Genomic DNA, 27356 nt, shown 5'->3' with positions numbered 1-27356 from the left:
GTTTAATAAGAGAAATTGTTACATTTCTACATGCTATCAGACCCTAAATTGCTTTCTTAAATAACAGAAAGCTGAAAGGTACATGAAGATAAAGTACTTTTGTGCCTTCCATTAATACAATGACACCTTTCAGAGGGGCTAAGGTCAATAAAATGTACCTCTACCTTTGCTCCTTCCCTGCCAGCAGCTGCTGGCCCACTGGCAGTGGCACACTTCACTCACTTCTGCTTCCAGGTTCAATTCCTTGTTATTCTTGTGGCTGTCAGCAATAAATAGGTAGCACAACCCATGGACCAGGCAACACTGAAACAGTGTACAGGGAGTTTTTCTGAATTCTCTGAGAGCTCTTTCTGGCTCAGTGACCACCTACCCTCCCAGATGGAACAACTGCAATTGGGTTTGACCTCCCTCCAGAGCTATATGAAGCCAAGCATGTATTCAACTACTTCTCCATGGACTGGATTTAAGCTCTCAAAAGAAAAAAAAAAAAAAAAAAAAAAAAAGGAAGAAGCCTTGTGAATTGATCCCAGGCATTACATGGTCTAACTTGTAGAATTTTATGGAGTGAGACAAGGGCATAATCCTTTGGCACCATATCCATGCAGTAGGAATCTCAGCTCTTTTTATGACACTCACCTTTGGCAATTAAGTACACATTATATACACTTGAGGGTGAAATGTAGGGGTTTTGCTATTAGTATTACTTATTTTCATAAGTAATCAAGAGAGAGAAGTGGATGTCCTCAGACCCAAGGCACTAAACTGACTCTTTGAAGCTAGATGAGGATGGGAATATTGCCTAAAAGTTCTCTAGGAATTCCTGCCAGAGGAGACTACTAGGGAGGGAACACTGCATTTGCTAGTATTAACAATTTTGAAGAAAGGGACAAGGAGTGAATAGCATGGACTTGTGCACATTGGGAGTTATAAACGGGAAAAAAGAAGTAAGAAAATATGAAAGCAGAAAGAATAGCAGACAATATGGTAGTTATACATTTGTGCATAGGAAGGCAAAAACTACAAATAAATATATATGAGTTAGATGTTTGATTGCAGGCAACTGCAATGCCATAGCACAGAGATTTGCATTAATAATATTTTTAAAGATAATAGAAACAATTGTTGAAGATTTATGACAAAAAGAAAAATAAATGGGGACAGGAACAGCAAAAGAGTCTTTGTTTTTAAATATTCAGAGATAGTTTCAGAGTAGAATATTATCATTAATTTTAAAAATACATGTCCTAGTCCATATTTAATTTATCAATATTTCCCTTAAACAGTCAAGGCATGCTTTGGAAGGTCAGAGATGTTTAAGATCTCCTTTAAATAGAGACTTATTTGTCATCAATGTTTGGGGGTTTTCTTCCAAATGATATTACCCTGTGATTCTATAGCACAGTGGCTACTTTGAGTTAACTGGCCAGTTCGTGCAAATTCTCAAATGGGCCTTTAAAATGAATTAAATTCTTTCTATTATTTCAGTATGAGTAAGGTTCATGCACAGCCTTTGTATTAGGTTGGCTATCTTCCAGCTACTTTCCTGCATTGCCTATATTATTCCAATATTTTTTATTGTAACTCTTCTACTTTCTTCTCTCTCTTAGCTTTTATATCTGAGCAAATGCTGTATGGTGTGGAATATCCCTTTGGTCAGCCTGGCTCATGTGCCCTGGCTGTGACCCTTCCCAAGATCTTACCCACTCCCACCTTACTGGGGAGGGTAGCCTTGCTGGTATATTGGAGACATGGCCCTGGTGCTGTGGGAGCCCTGCCCAGCAGAACCAGAACACTCCAAATCCTTCTAGATACCAATGCAAAGCACAGGCCTGACCTGGGTCTCAGCCAGAGCCAACCCCATTTGGGGTTTCTCCCTGTGTTCCAGCTGCCTCTGGAGAGCCAAAGTTGGGTTTGGATGGTTAAAATTGAGAAAAAATTCTCATGTGAAAATAAAAATAGAGCAACATAAAAGTTACTTTAGCTCTCAATGTATTTTCAGGAATTCTAATTCTCATTCTCATTCTTGTCAATTCCTTGGCTCAGAAAAGCACCAGTGCATCAAGGTTCTCAGATGGTTGCCTAATAACAGTATACTAAGAAGAGCAGTTTCTAAGATACAGGATTGTCACTGCAGAACTTTAGTGGTCATATAAAACAAACCTGACACAGAATTGAATGGCATTTCAAACCTCATTATAACTCTTGGGATGTTGGAGATACCATAGGATTCCAGGGCACACCATGACAAGATATACCATGACCTTGGTGCCACTTCTCTGTCCTGAATGAGTGAACAACCCCTTCCTTTCAGTTTTTTGTATCACATCTCTGATGGAAGTGCTTCTCAATCCAGTGCAGGAGGAATACCGACCTATTAAACTTATCAAAGGTATTTTCCAACCAAAATGATTCTAATAATACCTTATTTTATTATACTTTTTCTTATCTCACCGTTTCTAACACAAACCAGGATTTCTGTTCACCATTTGCTCTTTCTAGTGACATACAATTCAGTTGTGGTGAGTTTGTAGGAGTGGCATACAAGCAGCTCCAAAATTTTATCCAATTAAAAAAAAAAAAAAAATTACTTGACATAAGTGCCCAGAAAATTAGGTAGCAAATGACTTATGTTCTGGAAGATAATGAGAAGAGATTACAGAAGAAGTGAAATGTTTTATCAGTGTTCCCATGGAAACTGAAATAGGTGCAATAACAAGCTTTTAAATTTCATCAAGTTTCCTAAGAACATAAAGTTGGATCCTGCTAACAGCCAAAGTCAAAGCCTGCTGGTTTAGTCAGAATAGTGTTCAGTCAGCCTCAGCTTATGCCTCAGAAGGAGAAAGGAAGAGCCTTGCTGTGGGATGACAGAGAGCTGGTAAGGGAGCAGGACAGGGAGTATGCAAAAGCAAGCCCAAGACAATAGTTTTGCTGCAGACTATGCTAAAGAAATATTTTTACAAGCAACACAGACAGTAGTACTGTCAGGACCCAGTGATCTCCTCCATCCCACAGTGAACTCTGCTTTCTGAAAGCAAGGGCTCCCTCCACAGGCTTTTGACTAGAAGCCTGGTTCATAACCTGGAATTAGGAAAATGATGAGTTCTGAAACTCCCACCTTGTTCTTCAGACATGACATTTCCACTATGCAAGGAATAATTACTGTAGGTGTAAGTGTTCAACTTCCTGTTTTTCAAAATGTAATCTTGCATGAGTGCCTTCAGCTGCTATAAAATTTGAAAAACCTTTTTTGTTTATAGTTGTGTCAATCCAAAGTTTGGCTTGTTTTGCCTTTTCTTCTTCTGACTGACAGTTTATGCATCTAATATCATTAGTACCTCCACTGTTTTCAAAAACAGTAATTTTTGCAAGAGGAGAATGAAGTTTCATTAAAAATTTTTCACATGCTGTCATAAAGGATTAAAGAGAAAGTATTTGAAACTGTCTAGTGTTTTAAGAGGAAAAGTCAAACATAAGATCTCTGCAGCTCCTGTACAGTACAATATGCTACACTGTACAAAATACAGTAAGTTTTAGTGCTGCAAGGGAGACATTGCTCAGCATAGTCCCAGCCATTATAGGTTTCCATTTCCCTCTCAGTGTTCCAAATATACTCTACTGTGGTTTTACAGCTACTTTGGCTATGGAAAAATAGTCCTTTCCTCTATCCAAATGTTCAGTAAAATATTTCATTAAATAAGGATGCTACGACAAACTAAATTGGACAAAAAAAAGGACTAAGAAAAATTAACCTTGTATTCAGAAGTCACTGAGCACTAAGATTCATTTTTTTGTTAGCAAGATCAGCTGCTATCTTCTGAAAACCTTCCACTTATGATTCTCCTCCAGGCCATGATATATCAGTGTTAGTGAATCTCTGACAGTGGAGAATGCACAGTAATCAGCATAGAGAAACTGGAGAAATTGGCTTCACAGGGGTACAAAGCTGGGGAATTGCCATAGGAGCTCACTAAAGTGACACTAAAGTGTCCTTACCAAGGACTATGACCTTGCAAAGGTATCAACAAACACTTAAAGATGTTATTTTCATTCCCATGCTTTTGTTAGGTTCTTCAGATCTTGGTCTATCCCAAAATTTCAAGTACATATCAAAGACACACCCCTCCTCCCCACTCCCACTGTGATAAGTGAACACCATAAATCCCTCTCCGAGCATCTCAGGCCGTGTGACCAAATGTGTTTTTACTTCCACCACCAGCCCCATCCCAAAAGGAGCTTGCAGTTTTGTGATAGCCCCAAGATCTTTTTAGGTGGTGTTGCTTTCTACATGGCTGCACCTGTCTTCCCTATTCCCACTTGATTAATATAATGTAATTTACATTTGCTACATGCTGTCAGTCTTCCCAGTAGAAATTAGTGGCCTTCCAGCACCTGAAGGGACCCTACAGAAAAGATGGAGAGGGACAATTTACAAGGGCCTGGAGTGACAGGACAAGGGGGAATGACTTCAAACTGACAGAGAGTAGGTTTAGACAAGGTATTAGGGAGAAATTTTTCACTTTGAAAGTGATGAGGCACTGGCACAAGTTTCCCAGGGAAGCTGTGGGTGCCCCATCCCTGGAAGTGCCCAAGACCAGGCTGGATGGGGCTCTGAGCAACCTGGTCTAGAGGTTGGAGCTCAGTGATCTTTAAGGTCTCTCCAACCTCAGCCATTCTGTGATATCTGCACACCAGTCTGACAGAAGTTTTGTAGCCAGTCTGATAGCAGCACCCAGAGGAGACATAAAAATGTCCAGGGTTTGTCAGTGATAATCTGGACAATGGAGTAGAGACCATACCTACATTTTAGGTGATGCCAGGCTGGGTGGAGCACCTTCTGAAACAATTTAAAAAGTAAAATCCATTTATCAGAGACTAACAAAATTGCATAATCTCTCATTGGGTGAAATACTTCTCCAGGGAAGATTTTTCAGACAGCAGGTGAAGACAAGTACAGAGGTGCCTGTGCTGACAGAGGAAATAATTGCTCTACACATTTAGAAGACAAGAACCAAACAGCCCAGGATCAGATGTTCCATCAATGTGTTGGAACAGCTCAATGATAGTTTAAAAATATTGCTACAAAAATCAATGAATGAAACAACTGAAAAAGAAAAAAAAAAAAAAAAAAAAGAAAAAAAGATGGATTTTAAGATTCTGAGATTAGATCCCAGCAGATGAAACAGTAGTAAGCCTTGGAATGCAAATAATCCAACAGAAATGTAGCATATCAGGTCAGTATGCTTTCCACAGGGAAGGAAATAAGCACAATTTACTAACAAAAGTATTCCATAACTACGTGTAATAAAGATGTTAGGTTGTGAAAACAAATAAACACATGCAGTAAACACTGCTACATCCTTACAGAAATAACTATATACTATATAATTATGAGATAAGAACAGGGAAATCTAAAGGCCAACACCTCAGAGGATATTGGCCCAAGAAATTTCCTGTAAAACTAGAAGAGCAAAATTTCTAATTAACTCTGACAAACTACGACCAATAATAAGGCAAGAATAACAATCCTGCTTTTGTGGATCCTGTGTATTTTGCAGTTATCCTTTCAGGTATTATATTTGTGAAGTAAAAGCTTTGCTGAGTCTGCTGAGTTCAAAAGATATTGACCTAACTTTTGATCCTGTCTGAAGGCAGCTTCTAATTTCATTACAAGGCTGTAAAAATTAAATTCTGCTTGCTTAAACCTACACACCTCTGGTTCTGCACAAGAGTATGCTCATATGAGAATAGCTTTTACAGTAAATATAATTAACTAATTTCCCTTGAAACATAAAGGATTTTGATACTTTTGATATTTTTCTGGGGAGTCTGAATAACTGAAGGTCTTTCAGATTTCAAAGTCATCCTCTGCAAATGAAAGTATATCAAGAATTAAAAAAGGCTTTGCTCTCACATTTATAATGGTTGCACCTAGAAAATATTACTTTAACATAACTTTACCTCATTACTTCAAAGATGTAATTTAATGGAAACTCAATCACATCCATTTCAATTAATTATTAATATTTATAGGTGAAAAACTGAAGTTATTGAAATGCATTTTATACAGATTAAAAGATGTCTGACACTATTTGGAGATATCCTGTTCAAGCTATACAGTATTTTCTGAAATACTACAGAACAGATACAGTTGTAGTTAAACTCAGCACACTCTGCCATAGCCAATATTTTTTGCATGTCTAAGGTGTCTTAGCTCTGCCCCATTTGTCCCAGCCAGTCTGTCTTTAAGAATAAAAGCTTAGCTTTCAATTATGATCTAAAGAACTGATCTGAAAAACAGATTATTTTCATATGCATTGATGCAGTATCTGTGGCAGCAGAAAGAAATCCAATAATATACCTTTTAAATACCCTGCAGAGAGCAAACATCCCTTAAATTCTGTGAGGCACCAAAACCTTGCTGCACTCCAATACCTCTGCAAAGCAGTGCCTCTTACAGCTACCTGTAAAAGTTTAAGCACAGCCAACAACTAAACCCCACATTCAGCTAGTGCCCACACTGGGATGGGGGAGAGAATCAGAAGGGCAAAAGGTAAAATCTTGTAGGTTGAGACAAAGTTTAAGAGAAAAGCAAGAGTTGCACAAATCAAAGCAAAACAAGGGATTAATTCGTTCCTCTCCATGGGCAGGCAGGTGTTCAGCATCCCCAGGAGAGCAGGGATCCATCACATGGAATGGTGTCTTGGGAAGACAAACACCAAGCTTGCCATCACTCTCCTCTTCATTCTCCTTCTCCCCCCAGCCATGAACACTGACCATGGAATATCCTTCTGATCATTTGGGATCAGCTGTGCTGGCTGTGCCCCCTCCAGCATCCTGCACACCCCTAGCCAGATTACTGGTGGGATGGTGTGAGAGTGGTGCTCCCCATTATCTAAAATATCCCTGTGCTATCAACTGTGTTTCTGGCACAAATCCAGAACACAGCCCCAAGAGATTAACTCTTCTCCAGCCAAAAGCAGCATGACCCTATTCCCTCCAAACCGCCTTTTTACTGTTTGTTGTAGGACAAAAACCAAAGCTCTGAATATAGAAATGTATCTGTTTGCATAATCATTTTACAAACTAACATTTCACTGTGAATAACTCCTGATCAAGTTTATAGCATGCTTATGCTTAATTAATCTATTATTACGAGTGAAAGCCAAATATGGTTTAAGCACCTCCTAACACACTGGAAAACAAATCTAGGATTACTGTAAGCTTTGGAAACCAACATTTTCCTTCAACACAGAATGTTTATTATATTTGTGAACGAAAAGAGTAATGATCAAGTACATTGCCTTCAGGTTAGCTAGGAGCCCAGACAGGGAAATGAGATTGCAAAGAAGGAGGGAGAAAAAAAAAACAACAAAAGGCAGATTGTGAGTTACATACATGTTTTGCTGCACGTTTATCTAACTACATAACAAACAGAGAAGGCTTACTCAACAAACAGTTTGAGAATATGGATCTTCTGTGGGGTTTTTGTCTCTACTAAAAAGAAAAAAAAAATATTGTATAACCCATTTTCAAATAAACTGTTTTTCAGCAGTGGGTGAGGAAGCAGTGCTAATTTGCATGACCTATTATCTCTGTCATCTATTTGTTTGTGGTCTTTGCTTTTAGAAGAATCGTCATTAATTATAAGTATGGAAGTAATTTGAAATGTCAGTCCAGAATTTTACAGCTTGGAACAGCTCATCCTTCAATAATTAAGTCAATAAAATTAACTTAATTTAATTTAAACAGCAATGCTTCTTTTTAGACCTTACAGGGTGATTACAATCAGTATTTCATAATTAGTATTTTATTGATGTCCATACACTGGATTGCCAGGTGTCATCAAGATACACCGATGATTGGAAGTAATTTGATAAACATTCAGAACTATTGCATTAATGGCATGCCTCCCAATTATGCATTGAGATAATGAATGCATTTAAATGTTATGGAGATGAATTTAAAGGACAGCTCAACCTTAATTACTATACCATTTCCTCCCTCTTCCCATTCTAATTATGACTTTAGTAGTTATCATCTTTTTAGTATACAAATATCACATTCTTCTGTAAATGCAGAAATACAATATTTATGGGTTTTTTTCCTATTATTATTTTTTTCAGTGTGCTAACAGTACAAAAATAACAAGGGGTAATTTCTATGTAAACTAAAGGCTTCTCAAAATTGAGAAATGATCTTTTATTAGTCCTCCCTCATTTGTATTTAATTTTCTTAAAGATTAACAGACAGGACAGGGCAAGAGAGTAAATGAAACCCTTTCAACTAATATCTTAAATTCCTCCTCATTCATTAAAGAATGCTGAAAAAATAATGGTAGAGTTAGCATCACTTGCCAGCAGGGTGTTTGAAAGTGTATAGGCAGGTAGGGGAAATCTTTGCAGCTCTGTTTCAGTGCAATTTAACATCAAGGGGATGACCCTGAATGGTTTGAAATCTATGTCTCCAAAAACACACAGTGGTTTTACTCTCACATGGAAATGATTTGGCCCTAAAAACACCTGTCATTACCAGTGCTTCCTCAGAAGAGTATGGTGAGGAAGACAGAAGTCCTGAACTCAGTGAATACCCTGGAAATTTATTCTCTTGTGAGCACATGCAAAGCCAGGTTTTAAGGGAAAATGAAGAAAAATTGCTATTTCTAATGGACAGAGATGAATCATCAGCTACCAGATGGCTAATTCATGGCTGCAATTTCTTAACTTTGACATGTTTAAAGGGACAGCTGATGGAAAAGGGACAGCCAGGAAACATTCCTATAAACATTGACTATGCCATTAGAAGATACTTTCCAAACCACAAAACTTATTCTAGCACAGAAAAGAGACTTAGGATAAATATGAGGGGTTTGCTGTCAGATGTTCTGGAGCTCTGTAAGAAAGACACAGTTTGCACAAATTCCTTAACACATTGTAAAACTGGAAGGAACAGAAGTGTGTGATGTCCAAGGGCATTATGACCTTGCAACTTGCCAAAAATAGTCTGTTGTGCTTCTCAATATCTTTACATTTCTTAGGGCTTTAAAGGTCCTGATAGTATACTGTGAGCACTATGTGCATGGAAATAGAGTAAAATGATTATTAAATAATATGACCTGAGTAGAACTTAAAATTTATTAATTGCTACATTGTCCAATTACTCAATTTCGCTCTCTCCCCTTCCCTATTTAGGTTTTCTACCTAGTCTTAGATTTTCAGAGAGTACTCTTCTTGTTTGTGTTGTTTTTTTTACTATTGCTTTCAATGTATATTGTTGACAGTGGAGAATGGGCAGTTTTGAGAAGAGAAAGATCAAGTTTGCTGCTTCACTATAGAAAAAAAATTTATAGTTAAGGATAGTAGGGACCCAAGACAGTGTCCCTAAAAAAAGATTTACATGCTACCTACTCCCACCCTTGCATAGCTATGTCTGTAGTGAGAGACTTTTTCTCCTGTGCTGAAAAGGCAGTGTCTGGGAGAGAGACACCTGCACAGTGGGACCAAGAACAGGCTGAGACAACACCCAGTCAGCATCCCACTTGATGTGCCTGCTCCTAAATTATATGTGTATCCACACTGAAGAAATAGAACATGCACAAAAAGGGTGATCAGACAGGAAGATATAACCATTAGACTATGCAGGCTTCTCTCTGCACTCATGTAAATCCTTGTAAATCCTTTGTCCCTTGCACTTGTGCAATTTTTTGAAGTGCAGTGAAAAGGAGGAAAATTATATTCAGCCTTTAAGATTTGCTATGACACACATGGGAATTTCTTCTTGTTCAAATATGTTGACTTGCGAGAGATCTGTGGGTGTGTGTTCCCACCAGTCACGAAAAATCTTGGATGTGGCCACTCAGCAGAAATCAGGAGCATCCTGGAAAAAAAAAAAAAGGCTGTACTATTCCAACTATTCTAAATTTCTTGGAAAAGATAAGGATAAGAAAAGAGATCTAAATGCAGATTTTTCCAATTTAAAAAGTGATTACAATTGCATTTAAACAGGATTGTGTTTGACTTCTCTATTCATGGACTAAGCCACAAGTCTCAGTAATGCAACAAGAGGCTCAAAGTGACTCCTCTACAGCACTTAGAATCATCTCTGCTTTATCCTCCTACATGAAAGTGCAATTTGTCTTTCAGCATTTGAGTTTCCCTTAAGAGCTTGTATTTTAGACCAAAAAAAACCCCATTACACTTTGCTAACTAATGGTGTACTGAATGTGACAAAATAATAATCCAAGGATATTCTAAAGACTCTGAAACCCGACAATTAACAAAATGACCACTGCTTTTAAAAACCAAATGTACCTTTGAAGACCTTACCTAAATTTTTTTTAACTTCTGATGTGGGAAATAATGGGTGCTATATAGGCTAGTGGTAAAAGTATTCAGTACAAATCAAATTGCCTAGACTCAGCATATGTGTCAAATTAATGTAGCATAACATCACTGGGTTTTAGGTCAGAATTTATTTTAGAAGGCATCCCTCCCATTTTTATTAAATATGAATTAAAAACAAAACATGAGTAAATTACTGTAAGACTAGAATTCTGTACACTGAACATATCTACTTGTTGCTGCAATCTAATCCCAAACTGGCCAAAAGACCTAAAAAGTACATTAAAGGTCACATGAGATTTTCTTATCGTTTCTAATATTTATATATTTTCTTAAAGTCAGTTGGCAATTATGCCTTTCTGGAGCATCAAGATATTAAAAGTTTGAAATGGCAAAAATTTAGTGCAGGGCCTTATAAAGGGGAAGGGTTTCTTGTGTTTTCATCTTTAATCAAGATTGCCTTTTGAACTTCCAAGCACAAACAAATGCACTGGAATGGTCTGGCCAGGTCTACACATATACCATAGAAGAAAAGAAAAAAAAGAGATGGCACTTGTCAGGTCCTCCTTTTGTGAATTTCTTTACTGCTGGTAAATCACCTGTAGTGGGGTCCTACCAAGGTGAAGACTTTCTTACCTTAATACAGAAAACATTTCTACATTTCACTACTGGGAACACCATCCTGGAATTGCTGTCCTGGAAATGGTGTTCTCCACTACCAAGACAAGCCAGTTTTGACCCCTGTTGAGCACATATTTGCACATTCCCTTTTGTAATTTGTTCATACTGACTCTGTGTTTTTTTTAGAAAGCTCTACAGAATTCACTGAATTCAGAATGAAGGTTCTTCTTATGAATCTCTTGTATTCCATTTTAGCACGAGGCCCTTAAATGACGTTATTTGAAGCTAATATTTCTCTTAGTTTCAAGTTCATCAATATTCAACAGTTTCACATTTATAGACATAAGCCTATCTAAAAGAACAAAACCCCCAACACACAGAATTCAGCTCCCCAGTTTGTTCCAAGCTGAGATTTATATCCAAATTCCGTGAAACATTGTTCAAACAGTAAACCATTCCTGGCTGTATTTCTTTTTCCCTTGTAAACCAGCCTGTGTTTTGGCTTTAATCCCCTGTATAAAATCAAAATGTAATAACAAGCTCTTTGTGCAAAATGTCATCCTGTCTAGCAACTGAAGCTGCAGCACCAAACTGTGCTAACTAGATCACTGACAGTTCAGCACTGTCAATAAATGACAGTATTGGTATGAGTAATGTGTACACTTAAGGCTACATGTAATGGGAATAAAGTGTTCTTCTATTGTCAGAAGTGTATCATTTCAGAATCTTCATAGCAGAATCTTGCTCGATAGCTCAGCAGGCTGGCAGACAGGGGAGCCAGCAGATAAAGACCAGCCCAGTGACAGGTATAGCTGTTACATATTTTTGGAACATCATGATCTAACTGCAACCTTCTTAGATAAACAGAGGTGAAAGGGAAAAAGAAAAAGAAAAAAGACCTTTAAAAAGAATTGCCTGAAGCTCACAGGCAGCAGTACATGCACTGAACAGTGAAATTCTTGGCCTCATGTCAAAGGGTTGGTAACAATCATAATGAAGAGATTTTGGTTTTGGTCTCACACCCTCAGTATTACATCCAAATTAAAAACCAAACAAATACTACCACCTTCTCAAAAAAAACCCCAGCCAGTTTTCATAAAGTTATATTAAAAATCATATAGAGTTCCATCACTATATGTATTCAGCCAGTTGAGTGCTTCTGATGATAATAAATAATAAAGTTCTGGAAGTCATTCTTTTTTCTTACACAAGCCCCTTTCTTCTTCCCCCAGGCTGTTGAGGACATTTACAGCTACACAGGGAGCAACATAATATTGCTGCTATACTGTTTGTCCTTTATCCCAGGGGGAGGAGAGCTAAAAGAGACACATCTGGAAGGTGTGACTGACATATTAAGAAAAAAAGACCGTGAAAGTGCCTAGGGAAAAGTTTAATTTATTAGAACAGCTGTCCCAGTTACGCCTCTTTCATGGCTACTGATGTAGCCTTTATGATAATTTCCCCCAAATTCATTGAGCAAAGCTTTCTCACTGGGATGGATTGACCTTGACTGGCTGTGAAAGCTCCCCACAGTCACTCTTACAAATCCCCCTCCTCTACAGGGCAGGAGGGGCACAACATAACCTGGAAGAGCTCATGGACCAAGAAAATACAAGGAGCATTTGTCAGTTACCACCCCAGGCAAAACAGGCTCATCTTGGGGGAAACTAGCAGATCACCAAATAAAATATAGAGTTGCATAGCAAGAAACAAAGACAAAATATCTTTCACCCTCCTTCCCAGGCTCAACTTCACTCCCTCACCCCCAGTTCCTCTGACTGCACTTGGGCAGTGCAGGAGTCATGGGGAATGGGGGATGTGATCCATGGGGTCAGACGAGAGGCAAGAGGTAGAAACTGATGTACAGAAAGTTCCACCTGACCAGCAGGAAGAACTTCTTCACTGTGCAGTGACCAAACACTGGGACAGAGCACCCAGAGAGGGTGTGGAGTCTCCCTCACTGCAGATATCCCAGAACCATCTGGATGCAATCCTGTGCCATGGGCTCTGGGATGACCCTGCTTCAGCAGGTAAGCAGTGTGGTCCTTTCCAACATAACCCATTTAGGAATTCAGGACACTGTATCTCTTGTCAATCTGCATATGACATTTGTCACCCTTACTGGTGATGTCAGTTTCTAGCAAGAAGATACTTAGTGATGTAATTAATAGCTTAAGACCTACACAAGTATGTCATGTTCAATACTTTTCATCTGTATGCTTTTCCCTCTGTTGTAAAGCCTTGGATATATGCAAATGGTACCAAAATAAAGCTATTTATAATATCTTACTCTAGAATTTAAGGCCTTAAACCCTAATTTATTGTTACTTGAGGATGGGGGAAGGGGTGGGGGTGGGAAAGAAGAGTTTCTCTCTCTGACCAACAAAGTTACAAAGGGAAAAACACAGGTTTGGGAGTTGAGCATTGACTATTCTCCTAAGGAATTTAAGCTGAGAGATTTTTAATGTGATTTTAATGGTAACACAAAGGAACTGAAAGCAGAGAAAATTAAGCTAAATTTAGTCCACCACAGAACAAACCATTCAGGAATAAAAACATTGGATATGAAGTACTCCTCTGCCAAATAGTATTTCCTGCTCTGTATTTAGCAATTACTATTCTAACTCCCTAAACCAAGAATCAGCAGGAAAAATAATGAAAAAGGCTTTAGTGATTCCCTGTGCATTTGTTACTATCTTTTGTTAATCCAGAAGACAGCACTGGATACAGTGCTTTGAAGTCACCACTCTCTAGTGATTGGAAGTTCATTGGAGAAATGGTAAAGATCTGCAGATACAGCTCATTCTAAAGTAGTGCCATGTTTACTTCCACACACCTGGTCTTCAGAAGGTAATTTGTTGGAATCTACTTTAAGTTTTAAACAAGTCTCATGACATTTCAAAGTGCCAACAGTTCCCTTTATTAGAAGAAAACAAGACAACATGATTCCAAAACCAGCCTAAGCCTTCTCTATCATGGGGTTGCTCATGAGCTTTCTTGGATCAAAAGTCCACATAGCTCTTTTAGGACCATAATTTATTGCACCTCACTGAGTAGTACCTAAATGTAGAATACTTTCACTGGGTTCAAGCTCCTGTTTCCTGGGTGAAATAGGGTAAAGGGAGAATAAAAATGTATTTTTTTTTTCTCCTAGTGTAATTGTATGCATTTTGGGGTGGGGAGCATTCATTTATATTGTAAGGTTTTAGCTAAATAAGTACATGGTTTGATTTTGCCATGGATTTTAAAATAGGTAGACTGCTTGGAAAATATAACTGTGTGTTTAGACAAGAGATGGGAAGTGGTCTTCACAGCTGTCAAGTAGCCCATGACACTGCTTGAAAAACAAACTAAAAAGCCACAAAACCAATTTACAACCTTGCTATGGCCCTGAATTACACATTATTTCCCAGTGTAAGAGGAAATAAGAACAAATGAAGAGCTGAACAGCTCCAGAGTGATATATGCATTTGTTTTACCTTTGGTAAGTTTAGTCTGGCATTTAGTTACACAGAACCAACATCAAGATATAGGAGATCTAGGAGTGAAGAAATGAGACAGAGGTCAGAGTATAGCATTAAGTAACTGAGATTTAGGAAGGAATACACCTGTGGGCACAAAATGTCCCACAAAGGTTATTAGAGAAGAATCATGAACCTGAAAAGTTACAATTCACAAAAACCTACACAGAAAAAAACCCCACAAAACATTAGAGACGTTGGAGAGCAGAGGGAAATAAGTTTAAAAAATAATCATAAAGTGATAACAGTATAATTTTAAAGAATCTGATATATCTGCACAAGCAGAAAAAGTATGGCTATAGTGTAGTACAAGCTTTGGAATAAGCTGTTAGTGTTTTGCAATGGATATGGGAAGATATTTGTTGAATGAAAGCTGAAAAGAAGCTTCAGGCAAATGATTTAAGAACTGAATTCAAAGGGGAAAAAAAAAAGAAAAGAAAAAAGGAAGAGTTGATATTTTGCAATAACAGATTGTGTTTTGTAGAAGAAAAATATAGACAATGCTTGTCCAGTTTGTGAGGCAGTCTGAAATGTTACTGAAGCACCTGGATTTAAAGATGAGATTCCCAAACTAGATTTCATTACTTTTAATAGTTCTTCAGCATTGACATATGCAACAAGCAGAAATTACTTGCTGGATAAGCCTCAACTGATGTGTTAAGGATTGATCTCTTTAGAGACTTTTCTGTTTATGCACTTACATAATAGCATTTCATCCTATAATTTTAATGGTGATAATAGTTCTACTATACTTGTCTTTAACAGTCTTTCTAGACAGAACTTTATATTATGAAAGAAAGGTAAGGAACATGCTATTAAGTAGCTGGTTGGAAAGAGGTATATCCACAATGTCATTTTTAAATGCAAAAAATATTCTCTCTGTCTTAAATGTAAAAGGAATCACAGTCCCTGTGTCTCATTAATCAAATAGAAGGAAAAAAAAATCTGGCTTGACACTTGTGTGGGACAGCTTTTTGCTCTACAAATACACCTGAACAATGAATTCAAACAGCTTGTTATCTTGTTTCAATCAGAAAGCTGATGTAGACAAAAACCTGCATTTAATAGCATTATGGCTCAGATATATGCTGACAAAACCCTGAAAATTCAAAAGCAAGAGCATCTCTTAAATTACTAATTTAAATTTGAAAGCTCTGGCTTTTGTGGTTTGCTTTGTTCGTATGCTCTGAGCGTGGCTTTTCTCTTTTGTCCAATTTTAATATATAAATTGTACCTCACACAGTCTCCAAAGGTTGGGAAACCTTTCCAGCCTCCCTGGATGGCAGATTCACAACAGCTGAATTCATTCTGAGGATTTTCAAAAATGTTTACAGTTTAACTGGCTAACATCAGTTTTGCAACATATGATTTAAGCAGTCTTCAGGGCTCTTTGGTATAAGTATTTTGATAAACTTAACAATTACACAAAACTATTTACTACTATAGACAATAGTAGTTTATACCCTTTGTCTAAATTCTTTCATTTTGTGGATTATAAATACTGAGACCAACTGTTCCAAAGGCAATATTAAAGTCTTTTAATGCTGATTCAGTTACTAGGCACATGTTCTACACTGATGTGTCTAAATATCATAATGAAATTTTAATTGCAAAGGAAAGAGCATTTCTAAAATGAAATAATGTTTTTCATTCTACAACACCCAGGGGCAATAATTCACTTATAGACTAATGGCCTGTAAAATTCTGCTTGTTGACTGTTAACTGCAAAATTCAAGCAGTGTGTAAGAACATTAATGAAATGCTTCCTGTAGAATACAGGCTTTAGAATCATAGAATGGCCTGGGTTGGAAGGGACATTAGAGTTAACCTGGCTCCAACCCCCTGCCATAATCAGGGACATTTCCACCAGGGCAGGTTTCTCAGAGCCCAGTCCAACCTGTCTCTGGACACTTCCAGAAATGGGCCATCCCCAGATTTTCTAGACAATCTGTTTTGGTAGTTCATCAGCCCTATAGCAAGAAAACTTCTGTATATGTAACCTAAATTCCCCCTCTTTCAGTTTGAGGCCATTATTCCTTGCCCAGTCACTACAGCCCCTGATGAATTCCCTCTGCTTCCCTGCAGGATCCCTTCAGATACTGGAAAGTTACAGTGATGTCTCCATCCCAACTTCTCTAAGTCTGGAGGCTGAAGTCAGTTTATCTAGTTCTTCATTCTTAGTAGGTTATGTTCCCCATCTTACTTCGTGATTTTACCCTGACATTAAAAGTAGTAGCAGATACTGAAACTTGCATTCAGCACCTCCCCTCACTGCCTACAGCAAGCTGTAGACATCATCCCTGAGACAAAATTTGTGAATGTGTGTACTGCTTCAGTAGTGTGTGAACAGAAAAACAGAAGATAATTCTTCTAGCTCTGAAAAATTCACAGTCATGCTTGCAAAGATAGAAAGTGCATACCTACAAGATTTTGCATCATGTTCAGACAGCTTGCTGGTATAGAAAAAGACAAATACCCTGCCACCTCAGATTGTTTCCATATGCACTATCACTGTCATGCATGATGTATATGCTCATCAGTTGACCTCCCTCTGTCTGTTATGTTCTTAAAATGCCATAAATTTGGGAAGTTTCTCCATGGAAGGGGGAAAAGGCACAGTTTGTGTTAGGGCAAAATTTTTCATGTTATTCACTCATTAAAGAACAGAACACCACTTGGGGATATGAGAAATGTCATGCTGAGTCAATTTAGGAAGAAAGTACTAATAGACAATAATGGATTTCCCACACCATCACCACTCTCTTGGGCAATGACTTTCCAGGTCCAAGATCAGGGGTCAGCCTGGATAGAAAATCTGCAGCTCCTAAAGATCACAGGAGAATCAAAGCCTGGGAAAATAAGAATTCTGCTTTCGACTGACCAGGGAAATATGATCCTTACTCAAATACAGCTACATAGTGCATTAGAAAGTGCATGTTAATAATTTGCCTTTCATGTGTATTTGTAAGATGTATTTTCTACATATGTCATTTCACAAGTTCTTTAAACAAACTTTGAGTGTAAATGCTTATGTAAGGGAGAACCTATCTTAAACACACCTAAATTTTTTTTCTGGTTAAAAAAGCAAGGAACTTACTACTAAAACACAGAAAATAAACAGAGAAAGCCTCATTTCCCATGTTGAAAGTGTAGTCTTTCTAATAATTGGGCAATCAAGTTATTAATTAAATATGTAACCAGGATCTAGCACACTTGAATATACAACTGAAAACATAGATTTTCTTTTTCTGGGTGGAAAGTTTGCTTTTCTAGATCATGACTAGCAAGTTAAATGAAAGGTAGAGATTCCTTAATTCAAATACTTTGGAATTATCCTTAGTGGGTTTCTTTTTCTACTTAGGAACATATTATGTGGGAAAAAAAAAAAAAAAAAAAGCTAATTTAAGAGTTCTCCTTTCTTAGTTCCATTACTTGTGTGTGCATAATCCTTTTGACACTTGACCTGTCTACATGTCCATCAAATATCACAAGACTGACCTGATATTATGGAAATTTTACATGCCAGCCACCATAACAGGATTACACTCCAGAATCCCTGTTAGTCAAGATGAATTTTTTTTCTTTATCAATTCACTTTATTAATAGTGCTGTAGTTTGAGCTGCATGCCTCCAAAGTGGAAACTTGAGCAAAGAAATCCCTGTGTAGCTGTACTTCTGCAATCCAAGGTTCCTGTCCCTAAAGCCATAGTTTGGAACAATAGTTATATTAAGATCTCGGGTCTTACACCTTTTTGGTTTGATTTGTTTTTTGTTTCATGGGGGAAGATGTATTTTTCTGCAAGATACAGTATTCCTCTCTCCTGTTTCCCTCCCTCTTAGGCTGGTTTGAATGGGTTCTTTTTGAATGGAGATCTTTTCAGCAGCTGCCATGTGGTTGTTATAGTTCAGGTATCACAATCTGTAGGCTTTGTCTGCTCATGCAATCTACTACTGCTAAGTCTTAATTATATAATGGCCCTCTCCAGAACAGTTCTACTTTTGTTTTCATTAGCATTCATGCTGTTTTTTATATGGGAGCAGAATATTTGTAGCCTCTCAGGTGTAAGCACAGTTGAGTACAGCAAGTGTTACAATGTTAAATACAAATAGTTTTACAAAGATTATTATAAAAAATCAATAACCCATAAAGAATTCATTTTCCCCAGGCTCTTAAATCTGATATCTAGGAGATGAGCCAAGACCATACTTCTTGTAAGCCTGTTGAAGTATTATCCAATTGTATTTTATGCACTAATTTTACTTGCTACCACAACTTCCAGACATCAGCTGAAATCCTCCCACTCTGTCAACAAACATGCAACAACTAGTATTAATAATTGTACACACTCCCTCTTGTGAGGCTCAGAACATGTCTGCTGACATTCTATTTTTCTGTGAAATTTCAGAAAGTTGTGAAACCTTTTTTTTTGGAATGTCACAATTGCATCAGCAGTATTACTGCCTAAAGTTTCTATTGCCACTGAAATGTTAACTAAATAATTTTCTAATTTACTCACTCCCAATCAGAAAAACAAACAATCAAACAAAACATATAAGGAGTGGAATGTGGTTGGACTTTCTACTAAAAAATTACTACATTTGGTCCTACGAACAAATGTTTGTACCATGATCCTGATATCAAAGCTAAATTTGAGAACAAAAGTATTAGGAGTTGAGGCTCCTTAGACAAAAATTCCTGACCACTCTCCTGTAATTTTTTTGAGAGCTCTCTTACCACATATCCCAGATCACTCTTTGCCCTCAGGTAAAGTCCAAAGTGCATGAAAAAGTCCCCAACTATTCTTGTTATTTATAAGCCCATTATTTGGTTACAATCATCAAGGTTGCTCATAGGAGTAGTGTTACTATAGGAGCATAAGTTGAGTGAGGCAGGTGTAATGTTTTGCACACTGCATATCAGTTTTTGCTCCTGGGACTGCCACCTCCCACTCTTGTGAGTGCATGTGGGTCTTGGTGGAAAGAAATATCTGAACACAATGTAGTCTGTGGATGTTATTTGGAACAGGGATCCCTAGCAGAGTGCTCAAAGCCAAGTGGCTTGGAAGGAAAGGATATATCCAATAGTGAGTTTTATCAGTAATTTGGACTATGATTTTTGAACTGTTGAAATAAAATTTTCCCTCCTTATAACAAAACTGTATGAATTTAAATATATCTCACATAAAAAAGCATGGCAAAGGCTACTAACTTACATGCAAGGGTTCCATAATTTCCTCAGGCACTTGGAAACCTCACACCCAAAACCTATTTCAGTTATTAAAATAGTGACCATGTTGGATTGTTATGTACTGTTGTTCTTCTACTGAATGACCCTTTGTCAACCACTTAACATGCAAGTGATGGATCCAAGCTTCCTGTCCTCTAACTTTTACAGCAAAGAAAGGATTTAATAAGACTGTCTGCAGTCACTCCCACATTCCAATTTAGATTTATGGGAAAACACTTTTAATAAAATTTTATCTCCAGGCTACAAATCATGTGCCTGTACCTCCAGAGACGGGGGTTAGTACCACTAATCATGATCCCTTTTAATTTTGAAACTTTCCTGTAAGTTTAGGACATAGTGTGTCAAATCCTCATCTGCATTCAAGAAGCTGTTTTGGGCTGGAGTATAAACTCCCAGTATAGGTAAGTGTCTCCCAAAAGAACTTCAAGTAATAGCCCAAGGCATTGTCCTGGGCATTTCAAATGCCCCATAAGGTTAGATTTAATGCTTCAGGCCATTTTAACCCCATATATGTGCAACTTTTAGCTGTTATTTCCTTAAGAGTTAAGTCATATTTTCTACCTGTTCAGGTGCTTGAGGGTGATAAGGGTCTGCAATCTTTATAATTCCTAACCTTTTATAAAATCAATTAATCCTGCTGTGAAACTTGACCTTCTTCTGATTCAGATTCTTGTATTCCATACCTAGGAATAATTTATTTAAGGAGAGCTTTTATTACTCTTCCAGTGTCTGCTTTTCTTATTGAGAAAACCCCCATCCATACTGATAATTGGTCTCCATAGGCTTTATATTTGAGAATTTCTTACAGATAGGACAGGTAAAAATAATTACTTTAGTGGTTTCATAGACACTCAGTGCCACTCATACTTGTAGCACCTGAATAGCCAGTGCTTCCAGTCCTCAGTGAGCTTTGCCATGGAACCACTTGGTTACAGCAATGTTTTCAGTAACACAGATTTTCCCTCCCATTTTCCATGTTGTCTTCATCTTCTACTCTTTCCCATTTTCTCCAATATTCTTTGCTTGTCATGTTTGATTAATATAGTTTATGGATTTATTGGATGGTCAACATTGGACCTCAAGTTCTTGTCTAAAGCAATTGCTGTGATCTTCACCACAACTTAGCAAGAGACACATTTTGCTGCTATATCAACTAAGGCATTCCCTTTCTTAATTACAACACCCCTTGTATGGACTGGACAGTAAACCACAGCAACTTCTTTGAGGAGCTGGAAAGTGTTTCATCCTTTCTCAGTAAATTCCTGGGATCTTCTGATCTCAAAGGAGTAACTGGATTAAGTTTTACTACTCAATCCACGTTGAGAAATTTCTCAAACTTTACAAGGATTCTTCACCTTTCCCTTTGGTAGGTATTACAGTGCCAAGAACATCTGAGCTCTGCAAAGACAGACCTCTTCTATGACAGATACCTGCAGTCTCCATATTGAGACTTAACTCCATTTTTTGTGGCTACAGAATAAGATAAATGCATTTCTAATCTGTTACTTGTTTAAACATAGTTTACCAGCTGCAAGTGGTGACATTTCCTTAGGGGATAATTATTTAAGAATTAATGCTTTCAGTATTCATCCAACTTTACTGTCCACCACCAGTCTGCTTCTCTATTAGAGCACATTTTTCATCTCTTTCCTCCTTTTAGCTTACATTTAAGTGCCTTGGCTTGTATTTCTGTTTGCTTCTTTGTTATCTTCTCAGCTGGCACTACCAACTCTTTTCAATTTGTGACAAGCTGTGAATGTCATTAACACTATATTCCCCCCCCACTTCCACAGCAATAATGATGATGATATGCAAATGACTAATTCTATCCTACTGAAGTAAATAAATCTTAACTCTCATTTACATAACTTGGAAGAAAGCCCCAGAAGAACACTTGTTAAGTTTTTCCACTTTGATACAGGTACTTGAACCCACTATTCACTTTTTCAGACAGTTCTAATAGAGATCATCATTCTAGAATAACTCATATTAAAGCTTAAGAGGATGATCCCTCTACTCTCCTAAATGGATTCATTAACAAAATTCAAACAAAATGGGAAAACAGTATCTCTACATAGTCAAATATTGTGCTGATAATTATGGAAGTTCAATTTCCAAATGCAAGTGTTTACTGTACATATGCACATGAGCGGTGTTAGACACTTCAACTTCCTGGTGTAAGGACACTTCCTGGTCCTTCCTGGTGCAAGGACACTTCAACTCCATAAAAACAACTTTGAAAATACGGTTTATTATATCTGCTGTGGAAATTTCTGCACTTTGTCAGGAAATTCTACAGTTTGGTGTGTTTGGTTGGGGTTTGTTTTGCTGTTTTCAAGGTTCTTTTAAACCTAAGTCAATTCTTTGTAAGTCTGTGACCATTACTTGACAGAAAACCAAAACGTTCCCAGGGCACACAGAAACCACAGCTTATGCACCACACATCATGCAAGGAGGGGAGAATTCACCCATGCTCGTTTCATTGTGGGGTTTATCCACCAAAATTTACAGACAAGAAACACCCTAACCTAAGCAGCTTTGACATGCTGCCAATCTCAGGCAAGCCAGAGTTTCTGATGCCCAGTTTGACCATGACAGGTTGGGGGTCACTGCCTGGCAGTGCCTTACTCACAGCTAGAGATCTGTGGTGCAGCCCTGCAGGGTTTATAGCCAGGGAAGAGAACCAGGAGTATCATGGGCACCACTCACACCTTTTCAGATGAAGGTACTGAAAGAGGCTGAGATGAGGCTCCCTTGAAGGGCTTTCACTGACCACAGCAGGGACCATCATAGCTCACACAGACTGAGGCACCCTTCTTATTTTACAGCCAGAGAGGTCAGAACAAATCCTTCCCTCCACCTTCCCAGAAGTTAAATTGCTAGAAGGAGCTATGACTTAATCTGAGGCTTGCCAGAGTCAAGCTGCAGCTTCAGCCTCTTTTTCTAACTTTAAGTCAACTCCCTATCTCTATTTGCCAGACCTTGTTGTCATGCAGATGTGAATTAATCGTTTCAGTTAGATTACCTGATCTGAAATCAAGGCAAATTGCTCAGAAGTGTCTTAGCTTGCCCAGCACAATTAAAGATATAGAGTAAAATGTTTATAATTGGAACACGTATATTTATCACTCATGGAAAAAAATGTCATGCTACTGCACTGGTAGGTGCCACAACATGGAAACTGTCCATAATTTTTACCTCTCTGAAAATGACTGCTTTGTCAAAAGCATGAGATAAGAGAGGAAAATATGTGTATGCAGTTTTGTATACACCAAATATTTTAATTATCCTGATTGACAGGAAAGTGAGTATTTGATGAATTCAGACATTTAAGTAAATTTTGGAGTAATAACTGTTTGCCATGTGTAGGCCTCCAACAGAACATTTTACCAAAATAAATTTTTATTATTTGAATTTTTATGTTCTATTTCTACTTGCACATCATTTTATTCAGACCTTTTGTTTACATCTCACCTTCTCTTTTAGAAGTAAAACACACCTTAGGTCTCTAGGTAATATAGAAAGCAAGGAAAAAAATGAATTGTTTTCTTTCCTTAGCTCATTGAACCCAGACAGACTATATCTTGTTTGGTACCCCTTTGACATTCTTAAGAACTAGATAAATACTCATTTTGGAACACAAGTCCTGCATATTGTCTATTCTAAATTACAGAATCTATTGATGAATTCTCCTCATGCTGGGTTTTTATTTTCCAGATTCATAATTTTTATTTTCCAGATTCATCATTAGATGTTTCAGTTAGTCAAAGCTTCTTGTGGTACCTTCAAGACATCTGCAATTCGTTATGATAAATTGCACAGATCATGTACCATAGGTTTGTGTCTGTGCCACTGCTGTCACAGAGCAGGACCCAGGACAAGCAGACAATTGTCCAGAATGGAAAAGAAACCAGGAGCCTGCTCCTCTAAAGGCTGTGCAATCAGAACTTCAATTTCTCTACCCTAAAGTCACTTTGCCCATTTCAGACTTCACTCATCCCTCTTCCCCTTTCCCCCTCTTACATTGACATCTCCACCAACCCCTTCCTGCTTTATTTTCAATGCACAGCCACCAGAATTGCAGCTGCCCATGTCTCACAGTTCTCTCCTAGACATCTTTCTCTCCTTCTTTGTGCCACAAAGACTCTGTCCCACCTCCTCCCTGTTCCCAGAATTTATTTTCTTGTTTTTACAAAATTGAGTTTTGTCCTATCCTTGAGAATTATGAGCATTGACTGTACTCTCAAGAAGCAACTAGTCACAGCATCTCTGAGACCAAGGTCAAGACAGTGCCACCTGTCTTTAAATAAACACAGTAATATTTGTTCAGAGCAGCATAATGGAAGACAGTGTCAGAAGCATTGTTTTCCAAGAAATACAACCCTCTGTTACCTGTTGCAAAAATCCACATACCTATATTCCAAACTCAAGATAGCCTCAAACATTCCAGAGTCATCCACGTTTGTCATTGGGAGTACAGTCATCAAAGGCCTGGGGCAGCAAATATTAGATAGCAATGGTGATTATGTCTCAGCTGCTCTAGAATTTTATTCTCTGTGGCTTTTCCCCACCCCCCAATTTACTCTGGGTATAGTCACCAGCAAGCCCAGCACAGACAATAGCTTGGAATTAAGAAAGGAAAGGAAGAAGGAAAACAATAAGGCATGAAGCTGTGCTTCTGCAGCACCTGTGCTTAACATAATAGTATTGAAATATTCTGTGCATGCACCTCTGTGCCATAATCACTAGATAATCCCTGTTACCATCCACAGGAATCGTGCTTCTGCAGAGCTGAAATCACACTAGCAGGAAGATGAAAATGATTCATTCAGACAAAAAAAAAAAAAAAGTTTCTTCTACCCAGAAGGAAAGCAACTCTCTTCTTCCAATGCATTTACAAAATTATTCTCTGAGAGAAAAAAAAAAAAGTAGCTTTCATTGTCTTAAGTGTATTTCACCCTCTCAGATGATAAACATAATCTACATAACAGAGATAAATGGATAACAAATCCAGATTGTTACACGTTGTATTATCACCTTTACTGAACATATATCGTCAGAGGTAGCACTGTTAATTGTTGTTTTTCTGCTATGAAAAAAACTCAAAAAAACTACAAGGACAAGCTGCTGCTGCCAAGAGTAGGTGTTCAGCTCCACAGACTCCAGGCAAGCTGAACCTGCTGATGCCAGCAGGGACTGTGACCCCAAGTCACACTTCCCTCAGAAGAGTGAGGGTGCAGGGTACAGGACACACTGCAGATTTCTATTTCTGCAGAGGCTTTAGCACAATCTGCATGCAGGGTGTGAAATGCTGCAAAATTGTAGCATACTGAAAGGTTGACAATGTCCTTTTGCTAACCTACATCTTCAAAGCAATATTCTCTCATCAGCTTATCCTTCTTCTGGCCCTCTGCTTGAGGTCTTTGTCCTCCTCCCCTCCTCTCTACTGTGCATTAGAATTGAGCTCTGTAGTAAGCAGTCTTCTCCAGAAGCCAGCTGTACAGGCTAATTTTATATTCTTCTGAAAATCCACTCTCCCTTGAAGAGTGCTTTGAGGTAAATTTGAGGTCCTTTTATGTAGTTTTGCTCCTACAGGTCTTTCACTGTTTCCGTCACTTCCTTCTCTTCTCAGTACTTTATTAGGCTGCTGGCAAGTGTGAAGGCTGTTCCTGTTCCTTTACCTCTTTATTCTGGAAATAAAAAAATCCTGCCTTAGAACTGACAGTGGAAAGAGGCAATGATGGGCCTTGGAGCAGGGAGCAAGACAATGTCACCAATCTGAATCCCAAGCTATTAAAATTACAGTAATAAAAAATCTCACATGCACAAACTACAGCTAAAGCTGTTGCATTGTGACTTCAAACATTTAAATTTCCCCCAAGTCAGATAATTGTATTTAAGGCCTTATTCTAGAACCCTTGTTGACATTATGCAGATGACCACAGTTTCATTCATGCATGTAAAGGGTTTTACATAGCTAGGATTACCCTTATCACAGACCTTAACATTGTAGTTCATTGCTTTTTGAGAAGAGCTGTTCTTCACTGCTGGACCTCTCTTTGAACTTTATTCTATATGGGGCTCAAGGGGGACAGCTTCTCACTTTCCTTTCCTTTTTTCTACAACTATGTTTTCTACTTTCTTCCCTGCTTTTGCAGGGGCACAAAAACATCTGTTGATGACAGGTGAGTGCTGTGGGAATGCAGAACTCAGGATTTGCAGGTGCCTGCCTTAGACTGCACATCCATCCTTGTTAGCTACTGCTTTCTTACCTCCACTACATAAAAGACCAGAACAGCAGCAGAATACAGAAAGATGTTGCTTTTAAGGGATCCCCTGCTGTCTCACCTACAGATATAGCTGCAGGTTTTCAGCAGACATGATGATTCTGCACCTTTCTTCACCTCTGTCTTTGCCTTTGCTTCCATGAAAAAGCAATGAGCCACATTATAATGACAAAGTGCATAGATGCACTTCCCACCCCTCCTTAAAGAGCCTTAGAAAAAGATGCCAGGGAGAGTTCAGATCCACCCTGAATCCTCATGTGGCACCAAGGACAGAACACTTCAAAGCAGAAAACCCTCAGCAGCACAGTGCTCCTGTATAACCCTAGTGCCTTGCCTGAAAAGTCCCTGGAGTCAGAAGTGTTCTTTGGATTGGTAGTTTCTAGCTTTAGATCCTGTGAGCAGAATAAGAAGCAAGTTGCTTTTGAAGAGAGCAGAAACCATGATGCTTACTCAGTGAGTAATGAGATATACTCACTTCTATTAACCCTGCCAGACATCCTGGTGTTTGCAACCAGAGACTGGAAAGGATGCAGTAGACTTCAAACCTATTTTGAGTTTTACATGCAATTTGTCAAGGAAAAATTAATTTAGGAAGGGTTAGAACTTAAGAGTTTATACCACAAAGTGGCCTTTCCTCCCCTTGGCAGCTCCAGTCACTGCACAGTCACCAGTACAAACGTGCACTGCAGCAGCCTGTGCTGAAACACAAAAGCTGGGCAGCCAGCACAGCTTTCCCAAATATGACAGTCACAGCAACTGAACTCTGAAAAGAGCTAACACAGGTACACAAAGAAACTGGAGGTTGATAATGAGCAGAGCAGTAGAGAGAGAACAAAAAGCCAGCTTCTCACCTCATCACCTTTCAGAGCCCCACTCCAGCCACACAGCTTAAAGACAATCCAGCACTGAACTGTGATTTTGCCTGCACAACACAGAAACAGCCCTCATGCCCCACATCTTTCAGATATACTTCTTTAGAGTAGTGCCCTTGAAAGGCTTGCAGACTGTTGGAGGCTTTTTCCAACCAGATTTTTCAGAGGTTTATAAAATACCTGCTAAACCTTCAGTAAAATTGTCAGGCTAGCAGGAAGAGACTTAAATCTCCTAGAATTAGCTGTCAAAGTTAATTGGATAGTTAGAAAAAATGATTTACTTGAAGCAGGTTACTTAGGTTCCTCCTTGTCTTGAGCTGATTATCTTCCCTTTCTAAGGGAAGCTTGGAACAACTTGGAGCAGGCATCTATTTTTCAGATATCTGGGTTATTTGCCTCAAAAGGTAAATTGTATTACCACATAACTATCAATATTTCAGGCATATTTTGATGCCACTTGCATTACAAGA

This window comes from Oenanthe melanoleuca, chromosome 1 (genome assembly GCF_029582105.1).
Source record: "Oenanthe melanoleuca isolate GR-GAL-2019-014 chromosome 1, OMel1.0, whole genome shotgun sequence".
Taxonomy (NCBI): domain Eukaryota; kingdom Metazoa; phylum Chordata; class Aves; order Passeriformes; family Muscicapidae; genus Oenanthe; species Oenanthe melanoleuca.
Note: the sequence above shows the minus strand (reverse complement) of the source record.